The sequence below is a fragment of the Helianthus annuus genome, chromosome 4 (genome assembly GCF_002127325.2).
Source record: "Helianthus annuus cultivar XRQ/B chromosome 4, HanXRQr2.0-SUNRISE, whole genome shotgun sequence".
In the NCBI taxonomy this organism is placed as follows: domain Eukaryota; kingdom Viridiplantae; phylum Streptophyta; class Magnoliopsida; order Asterales; family Asteraceae; genus Helianthus; species Helianthus annuus.
In genome coordinates, this window is record NC_035436.2 from 30309378 (window position 1) to 30320251 (window position 10874).

The 10874-nt window shown below is 33.1% G+C and overlaps 1 long non-coding RNA gene across 1 annotated transcript; it reads left to right on the forward strand.

The window, feature by feature from the left end:
• The first annotated feature begins 1214 nt into the window (after nt 1–1214).
• Nucleotides 1215–2254, forward strand: LOC118491385. Its single transcript, XR_004891548.1, has 3 exons — nt 1215–1281; nt 1780–1849; nt 2227–2254. It is a non-coding gene; the product is annotated as an uncharacterized LOC118491385 (long non-coding RNA).
• Nucleotides 2255–10874: the final 8620 nt, after the last annotated feature.

Genomic DNA, 10874 nt, shown 5'->3' on the forward strand with positions numbered 1-10874 from the left:
TCTGGAAATTCTGTAACTAGGAGGTTCAAACCCTAAAACAAGTTGTAAACTTGTTTATATAAATAGACAAGCCCAATTCCCTACATGGGCTCCCCTTGGGCCTGCTTGGCCCACATGGCCTAAAGCTTGGCCCAAGTGACCTATAAAGGTCCAAAACCTAATATAAACTAACCCGGTAAAGCCCAGTTCGTAACCATAGCCCGTTGTGTTAATTTGATGCGTCAGTCTCACACTTTAGGGCCTAACAGTTGTTGTTAGTATTATTATCATTTTGCATCATATATTATAATTTGCATCATATGTTAACTATATTTATTTTTCTCAACTCGTGTATAAGAAAGAGTACGCAAGGCAAAAAGAAAAGGATAATATGTTTTGTTTGTATATGGATATGGATTTTGGGGTATTGATATTGAATACGAAAAGAAAGATTTTAATCTATGAATATTTTAAAGTGTACCCAAAAGTTAATGGTTTAATTATCTATACTTGCTCATTAGTATGAATTTTTGGTATAGATTATTGATTATTAGTAAGAGATAATTTTTGTTATTAAATTAATATTTCTCATAACTAAAGATAATCATCATATTAATTTTAATTTGAAAATAAAATTTGGATAAATGACTACGATTTGAAGTTAAGTTATACTAATTTAATTTAATTAATATTTAATAATTTAAATTAAATAATAATTATTTACAATTAAAGATTGTCTAGAATAATGACAAGTGTCCCAAAGTTGGTTTCTTTTATTATATAGTATATATTTAAAGAAGCTTATTTGATGATGGTTTTTTAGCTTATATGAAGAAGCTTCTTTGTGTAAGGGCAAATGATATAAAATCTATTATATATAATAAATGAAAGTTATCTGGGCCACGTGTCACTTAATTAGGGCATCCTCAGTTCTCTTTTCCCGCCCAACAGTACCACTGCCCTTTTCTTTATATAATCTCTCTTCTCACTTCTCCTCTTTCTTTACAAATGCCCAGGGTTCCTTCTCTCTCTATATTCCGGCGATTTAAATTCAAATTTCACAAACCCTGCAAACCTTAATCTTCTTGCAGACGCCACCATAAAATCTTCTTTTGTTCATCGATTACTTCATCAAAAGGTTTGTTCTTCTTTTTTTAGTTGAAATACTTTCATCATTTCCTCTTATTTACAATAATCCTAATTTCTACTCGTAATCTAATCATATGGTTCCAGGGTTGTTGTCATCGATTGTCATCAAAGTTGAAATCAGCTTAGCTGCGGATAGATTTCTGCCATAAGCTGGTATGTTTGAATATGTTCAGAAATAAGCGTTTTTTTTCTTAATGGTGATGATATGAGTATAACATCTGTTGATTATTGATGTTTGAGTATGTTCAGCGATTATTCTTTTTGAAATTAGAGTTTCATTTCCAGTTCTCGAGGTATTATCTGTTTGTAACAGCAGTGGTTCAGCATCTACAGTGGATTCAACATCAGGTGTTTGCTATTATTGTTTGATGTTGTTTGCCATTATTGTTTGATGTTGTTTGCTATTATTGTTTGATGTTGTTTGCTATTGTTGTCAAGTAAGGTAAAAATGGCCATTCTAATTACCTGAATATTGCGTATTATATCCTTTTAATTTTAATCGCGCAATAAGTTTTTTGGTTTGTTTCTTTCGTATTTCCTTATGATTTGTGCTATTACGGTTTGATTTTATATTGATCATCACATTATTGGTGAGTACTCGGGAATATTGGATGGTTTTATTAGTTTTATTTTTTGTATTTTTTGATGCAGTTGAAGGGATCATTTGAGTGAAATCAATGTTGATTTATCAGAAGATGCAGTTGAAGATATCTTAATTAAGGTAATAATTGTATTACATCCTGTTGAAAAATAGAATTAATAAGTTTAGGGAAAGTGAGGTTGAAAGATGATAACTCAACAGTGGAGCATTTCATTCTACAGGTTCGATAAACTAAGGGTATTCTCATATAATTCTTCCTCGATTGATCCAATGAAGTGGCACTTTGGACATCTGTTGTCTTCAAACTTCAAACTTCTTAGATAATAGATGTTTGAAGAACAACATATTTCCAAAGTGCGGATTCTTTGGAAGCAGCCATGAACCATTATATGAGAATACCTTTAATTTATCGAACCTGTAGAATGAGATGCTCCACCGTTGGGTTATCATCTTTCAACCTCACTTTCCCTAAATTTATCAATTCTATTTTTCAACAGGATGTAATACAATTATAAAGACTGATGGTAATAACAACTGATCATGCTAAGGACTGTTATAATTAACCATTGCTCCTTATAAAGACTGATGGACTTAAATACTGATGGACTTAAATACTGATGAGGCCTATCCACTGATGTAGACAAATCTCTATTAAAGTTCCATGTGCTAAGGACTGTTATAACTAACCACTGCTCCTTATATAATCATCGTTCCGGTATCATTGTTCCAACATCGTTGTTTCAATGAAGCTTCCCATCACACATCAATCTTTCAATATCGATGTTGCAATATAATTGTTGCAACATCGTTAAAGGTTGTATGTGCTACCTTCTTTGATGGGAGAGTTGTGGTTTCCCTTGATAATGGTATGTGTTTTTGTTTTTGATTTTTACTGAAGTTTTGTTATATGAGTTGTGACTAAGTTATGATTGTGAATGATCTGCTGCAGATGATGATGATGATGATTGTTCTACTGTTGTGAATGAAGTGGCACTTTGGACATTTGTTGTCTTCAAACTTCAAACTTCTTAGATAATAGATGTTTGAAGAACAACAGATGTCCAAAGTGCGGATTCTTTGGAAGCAGCCATGAACCATTATATGAGAATACCTTTAATTTATCGAACCTGTAGAATGAGATGCTCCACCGTTGGGGTATCATCTTTCAACCTCAGTTTCCCTAAATTTATCAATTCTATTTTTCAACAGGATGTAATACAATTATAAAGACTGATGGTTATAACAGTTGATCATGCTAATGACTGTTATAATTAACCACTACTCCTTTTAAAGACTGATGGACTTAAATATTGATGAGGCCTATCCACTGATGTAGACAAATCTCTGTTAAAGTTCCATGTGCTAAGGACTGTTATAACTAACCACTGCTTCTTATATAATCTTCGTTCCAGTATCATTTTTCCAACATCGTTGTTTCAATGAAGCTTCCCATCACACATCAATCTTTCAATATCGATGTTGCAATATAATTGTGTGCAACATCGTTAAAGGTTGCATGTGCTACCTTCTTTGATGGTAGAGTTGTGGTTTCCCTTGATAATGGTATGTGTTTTTGTTTTTGATTTTTACTGAAGTTTTGTTGTATGAGTTGTGACTAAATGATGATTGTGAATGATCTGCTGCAGATGATGATGATGATGATGATGATGATGATGATGATGAGGATGAGGATGATACAGAAGCTGCAGTACTTCCTGCTAAAGTATTTGGTCTTTCCTGCCTTCTTTGTATTTAAAGAAGCATAAAGTTTGTTTTATCGCAGCTTTTTATGAACAAAGTTAAGTATCAAGTATATGAGGACAGGGCTACTCTTCCACAACTGAAGAAGTGTTTTCGTATACTGCATGTTGGTTTGTTCACGAGAGATCAGGTTTCTATAAATCCTGCTGGAAATGCATTGAGTACTTCCATGGAGTTCATGGCGATTGTAGAAGATATACTTTGATGGAGTTTAAAGCTAAAAGCACTAAATTTTAAGCTAAAAGCATTAAATTTTTGCTGTTAGGTTCCTAAATTTATTGGTGTTGTTCTTATATTTTAAATTGTATGTAATTTTGTAAAGTACAATAACAAACAGTGGTTTAACATCTGTTTGCATTTTGGTTAATAGATAATGGAAACCTATGTTAGGTTGAACACTGTTTTCAAGTTAAACATCTGTTAAGTGTTAAACAGATGTTTGGCCTTTAACATCTGTTTATGGGCAAACATCTGTTTATGGCCAAACTTCTGTTTATGAGCAATCATCTGTTTATGCTCAGACCATTGTTTATGTTAACAGTGTTTATATGTAACAGTGTTTTTCACATTAGAGTTTTATAGTCTGTTTGGTTGATAAATGTTATCACCTCAGTGTTTTATATGTAACAATTTAGTCACAACAATGTTTATATGTAACAGTGTATATCCCAACATTGTTTATATGTAATAGTATTTATCAAATCCCTACATTGATTTGATCTGTAATATAAACTGAACAGTTGTTTCATTTTTATACTAATAAATAAAAGAGTGAATTGCAAGTTTTGTCCTTTATCTTTAGGCCATTTTGCAAGTTTTGTCCTTTATGTTTAAATTTGACGAGTTTTGTCCTTTATGTTTAAAAATCAAGCACGTTTTACCCTTTGGGCCTTAAAAATCAAGCACATTTTGTCCTTTATGTTTAAAAATCAAGCACGTTTTGTCCTTTATGTTTAAAAAATCAAGCACGTTTTGTCCTTAAAAATCAAGCACGTTTTGCCCCAAAGGGTAAAACGTGCTTGATTTTCAAACATAAAGGACAAAACTCGTCAAATTTAAACATAAAGGACAAAACTTGCAAAATGACCTAAAGATAAAGGACAAAACTTGCAATTCACTCTAAATAAAATTAAAGTATACTTGGATGATTATTAAGTTCCTGATTTTGATTGTTTGGGTATAGTATTCTTGAATTTGGACTTTTTTTGCAAACCGATGTTTTTGTGCAAACATTTGTTTATGCTCGAAGATTTGTTTAAGGCCAAAAATCTGTTTATGGCTAAATTTCTGTTTATTGGCAATCATTTGTTTAAGTTCAAACTTTTGTTTAAGTCCATACAACTGATATATAAGGTGAAACATCTGTTTTAGCCCCAACATGTGTTTAAAAGCCTGTTACAACCGCCGTGTTGGTTGAAACAGTTGATTGTTAATTCTTATCCACTGCTGAAATACAACCTCTGTTTCTTTAATCTTCGTGTTGACCACTGACTTACCAAATATCAGACGTTTAAAAAACTGTTCGGTATCTACTGATAGGAAAAAATAGCAAATGGTCACTTTTTTATTCTTGACATCCATTGATATTGACCATCAACGGTATTCCTAAAAAATAGCCCCTGCTCACATTTTTATAATTGATGCCTTGATGGTGTTAATTAGTGATATATTGAAATTATCAAATAAAAACTAGAATTAAAATGAAATTACCATTTTACCTAATCGTTACATTCCAATGAGATAAGAGTTCCTCCAATATTGTTTTCCTGATGAAATTTAATGTTAAATTAAAAAATAAAAAAAATACTTGATGACTATTTGTTGCAAATCAAATCACTAATTAATGGTAATTTCTTGAGCTTTGGACTTTTAAAATATGCAAAATATGAATTTCAAACTGACGGTTATTATCTCTTAATTAAAGTTAAAATAAAAATTAGAAAAGTCATCATCACAATTGCTTTCAAATCAGATCACTAATAATATCAGCAATTTTGAAATTTTGAAATTAAAATTATGCAAGATGGTAATTTAGAATTGACGTTCTCTTTTTTTCCCTACTTTGCATATCATTACTAATATTTATTTACTTTAATAAGGGGGGATATAAAGATATACACTACTTACCTTTCAGTTCCCAATAAACATCAGTTCCCAATAAACATCATCACAATTGCTTTCAAATCAAATCAGCAATTACTAATAATATCAGTAATTTTGTAATTCAAAATTCAAACTATATATATTTTTATCCTATAAATAAGATATAGTTATCTAGTTTCATATTCAAATCTCGCTCGCTCATATATGTGAGTGTATTTTTCTCTCTCAACAGTCTTTATATGTAACACTATTTATCAAATCCCTTCATTGATTTGATCTTTAATATAAACTGAATAGTTGTTTCATTTTTATACTAATAAATAAAAATAAAGTATACTTGTATGATTATTAAGCTCCTCATTTTGATTGTTTGGGTATAGTATTCTTGAAATTGGTCTTTTTTTTTGCAAACAGATGTTTATGGGCAAACGTTTGTTTTAGCTCAAAGTTTTGTTTAAGGTCAAAAATCTGTTTATGGCCTAATTTCTGTTTATTGCGAATCATTTGTTTAAGTTCAAAGTTTTGTTTTGAGTCTAGACAACTGATATATAAGGCGAAACATCTGTTTAAGCAACAACATTTGTTTAAAAGCCTGTTACAACCGTTGTTTTGGTTGAAACAGTTGATTGTTAAAACTTATCTACTGATGAAATATAACCTCTGTTTCTTCAATCTTCGTGTTGACCACTGACTTACCAAATGTCAGTGCTTAAAAAACTGTTCGGTATCCACTGATAGGATAAAATAGCCCCTGGTCACTTTTTTAGTGTTGACATCCATTGATATTGACCATCAACGGTTTTCCTAGAATTAAAATGAAATTACCATTTTACCTAATTGTTATATTGCAATGTGATAAGAGTTCCTCCAACATTATTTTCGTGATGAAATTTAATGCTAAATTAAAAAATAAAAAATTACTTTTTGACTATTTGTTGCAAATCTAATCAAAAATCAATAGTAATTTCTTGAGCTTTGGACTTTTAAAATATGCAAAATATGAATTTCAAACTGACGGTTATTATCTCTTAGTTAATTGTTAAAGTTAAAATAAAAACTAGAAAAGTCATCATGACAATTGCTTTCAAATCAGATCACTGACAATATCAGTAATTTTGAAATTTTGAAATAAAAAATATGTAAGATGGTAATTTAAAATTGACGTTCTTTTTTTTTTCCTACTTTGCATATCAGTTCCCAAAAAACATCATCACAATTGCTTTCAAATCAAATAAGTAATTACTAATTAATATCTGTAATTTTGAAATTCAAATTTCAAACCATATATATTTTTATCCTATAAATAAGATACAATTATCTGATTTCACATTCAAATCTCGCTCGCTCATATATGTGAGCGTATCTTTCTCTCTCAAATGCATCTTTCTTGTGATTTATCAACTAATTTCCCATTACATTCTTTATTCGAATGTTTGTTGATAATGTTTACATGTTATCGTTCTTGTATCATTGTTCCAACATCGTTGTTTCAATGTAAATTCGCATCCCACATCAACCTTTCAATATCGATGCTGCAGTATCATTGTTGCAACATCGTGAAAAGTTGCATGTGTTACCTTTATTGATGGCAGAGATGCAACTTTAAAGTTACATGTGCCATTTTTTTATTTCCGTTAAATCCAAAGTCACCTATTCTTGCGCCGGGAAGATTTTCTTCTTTTAAAGAAGTATAGATTCGTCCAATATCGTGAAAACTCAGATGTGCAATAAAAATGAAAAAGAGACGTTTGCATTTTAGGTTAGTTTCTTATTCTTATTTGTGTTCTCAGTAATATGGAGTGTGGTGATAGAGACGTGCAGTTTATAGCGATGTTGAAGGACATACATCAAGAGGTTCAGCAATCGATGTAGTGGAAACTAAAGTTTATTAATTCTTGTTGTATTCTTAGATTTGAACTTTAATATTGTTCAGTATGTCATGTAATTATTGGACTTTTAGTTTTAAGGTCCTGAATAAATTTAATTTTATGAATCTTTGTTGTGTTTTATTTTTATTTATTATTTATTGTCTCAGTAATATTTAGATTATGATGATGTTGATTTGTGTCTGAAGATATGTTTGGTAAGTCAACAGAGGATTAATAGTGTAAAGGATTTGTTTAATGGTCAACCTCTCAAAGGGTTATGGTGTGGTTATAACAGTTGATCATGCTAAGGATTGTTGATGCCGGGTCAAAAGAAGTCATATTTTATATTAGTTCGTGTCGGTTTTTAGCGTGTTGAGTATATTAATTACTAAGTATTATATATTTATAGTGTATGGGTGTTTTGTGTGTAACAGGTGCTCTAAAGATGTTTAATGGAGGAAAACAAACTGAAAGCAAGTTTCACGGGTTAATACAAGACATGAAAAGAAAAAAATCCATCAAGTTTAGACACATAATTTTGATGAGATCTTTTGGATGATGGTTGGCAGCCATTAGGATTATTATTATTATTATTATTATTATTATTATTATTATTATTATTACTATTATTATTATTATTTTGGGAAATCAAATATAAAGTTGTCATCAATCACTTTTTGGGGGTGATATATGCACGTGAAGGACAAAAGTCAACAACAAATTGATAACAACATTATCAATCATCACGGCAGCCAGGGGCCCACGATTTTGAAGCTATACACACTCACGTGGACTAGAGGGAGTGGGCCGAGATCATGGACTTGTGATGGACATTATATTTTCTTATCACAATATAAATCCACACATATTGGGTTGGTTGGACTTCTTCATCACCATCATAAAAGACGGCAATTTGGGGGATTACAGATTGATTCGCAGACGTCGCATAGATTAGAGGGGACATATTTTTTATATTACTTTTCACCTCTCAAGCCAATCAAGGATGTTCAATCAACGTGGGATGACAACCGATGTTGTGAAGACAATCATGAGCGGCTAGGCTCTCTCGTGGCTTCTTCCAGACGGACGGTTCGGTTAGGTTTTTACATTATTCAGTTTATACTCAGGTTTGGATGTATTTTTGACCTTGACAAAGTTGTATGAATACATTGATGTGTTGGTTTCTTTAAACTAGTTGCTTGCATTTTGAGTTCTTGCTTTACAACTAGTTCGGTTGATGACAAAACCTAGTAACTTTTTGAGTGACATAGAGTAGGTTGACTCACACTAGTAAATAGGGTTAATCAAATTATAAAAGATCTGATGACAAGGACCTAGTTTTGATTATCATCTTAAATTAACCAACTTTCCAACATCATGTCTATGTGATGGCCAATTAACTGAGTAAACTGAATTTTGTGAAACCTAGAACCTGAAGTTTGGAGGAAGTTACGTTTTATAAATCTGATATTTTTTCTTGTAGTTAGTTTTTTTAGTTTCTTTCGAATTAATCAAAACCCCCAAATCTAGATTACTAGTAGTTAATTAGATAATTTAGCTAAACACTATGTGACACTTCGGGTTTTCCCGGACAACCATTTCTGTAATTGGTCAACTTGTATTTATATTTATATATTAGTATTAAATGAAAATCGGTGATTTATCGTTACGTGTTCATTGTTGAGAAAGTGTACGTATATATGTATTTATATATATGTATAAGTGTGTATGTGAGACGAGCCGGAGCTCAAAACCACGACCAACCCGAGACCCGACTCGAGACCGCTTGGTCTCGAGTGAACAGCAAGTGTTGGGCCGGTTAGGGCCTTGCGACCGAGAACCCAATCCGGAAACCCCTAAGCCCACTCGTGACGTTATATAAACCAACCCTCCCCTCCCTTAATCATTTTTACAACACACCTCTCACACTCACCCTCCTACTCTCCCCTCATTTCTCCTTCACTAAAACCCTAGCACAACCCCACAACCGGCTGCAAGAACACTTTCGGATCGGCTCAAATTCATCACCCGGGACTCCACCTCATTGCTTTCTTGCACACCCTTTGAGTACACTATAACCGGTTAGTGGTTTGAGCTCTCTTCTAGATGTTCATGTGTTAATAATGTCACTAGGATGAATATATATTATGTGTTACTATGATTCTTGTGTATGGATGATGATTGTTTGCCATGTTTTGTGTGAATCAAAATGTGTGAAATGGATAACCGGTTAGCATGTTTATGTTTCGGAATGTTTAGATAGAAAGGATATTCATGATTGTGGTTGATTAAATATAATATGTCTCGGATTGAATTGTTTACATGTTATATGATGATGGTTATTGATGCTTGTTATCCGGATGATGTTACGAGAAGGATTGGAGGGTTTTTATGCATGATCTCGGGGTTGGTTTGTTGATAAATGGGGTTGATTGTTCATAAGAAATTTCTTGAATGTGTTTGGATATGGTAAGAACATGTATGAATGTCCTTGAAATATTTTGAATATGCCTTGTTTGATCTGTTTTAGACAAAATTTAGACAAGAAAACATGTTTAGTGGGGATAGTACACTGTTACATGAAAATGCAATTCTATTGGTCAGTACATTGCAGGTTCTAGAAGATTTGTTGTGCACGTAATCGCGGTTGCGAGTCGTAACCTTTGGTTGCGACTCGAGACCACATCAAGTCTTGTCGAGATCTCCCGGTTGCGAGTCGCAATCAACGCGTATCGAATCCGGTTGCGAGTCGTAACCACTGCTGCTAAGTCGGAACCGCCAGTTGCGAGTCGTAACCTCTGGTTGCGACTCGTAACCAAAACGTGATAAACCGAGACCTCGGTTGCGAGTCGTAACCTCGGTTGCGAGTCGCAACCACCCTTGTCTCGACTGGGCTATTTTGGTGTTATTGGGCTTTGACTGTTGGACTTTCTGTTGACTGGGCTACGTGTTGTTGCTGCTGATTGTATGTTTAGGGCTGACCCAATAACCCAACTGTTTGTTGTTGCGCATGTTATACGTGTTTGCTATATGTGTTTGCCGTACGTGTTCGCTATGTGTTTATTTGTACCCAACTTGACCCATACTTGGTAACCATGCTAGGACGTGGTGACCAACATACTTGACCGGGTAAAATAATCTACCGAGCAACCCAAGGTGAGTTCACAACTTAAAAGCATGCGTCCCGGTGGTTTGGGACACGAGACTAAAACAACCCTATCCCCTTGTAAAGGGGATACCATTTACATTCCTTCCCTAGTTACTGGGAACAAACTTACTTTACCTTCCCTTGTATTGGGAAACCTTTTAGTTAATTACTGTTTATACGGAATGCAACCAAACGGCACTAAACGCAACTCTATCACTCAAGTCCCTACTACATAATACCGATTAGTCGCCGGGGCCAGGCGAAC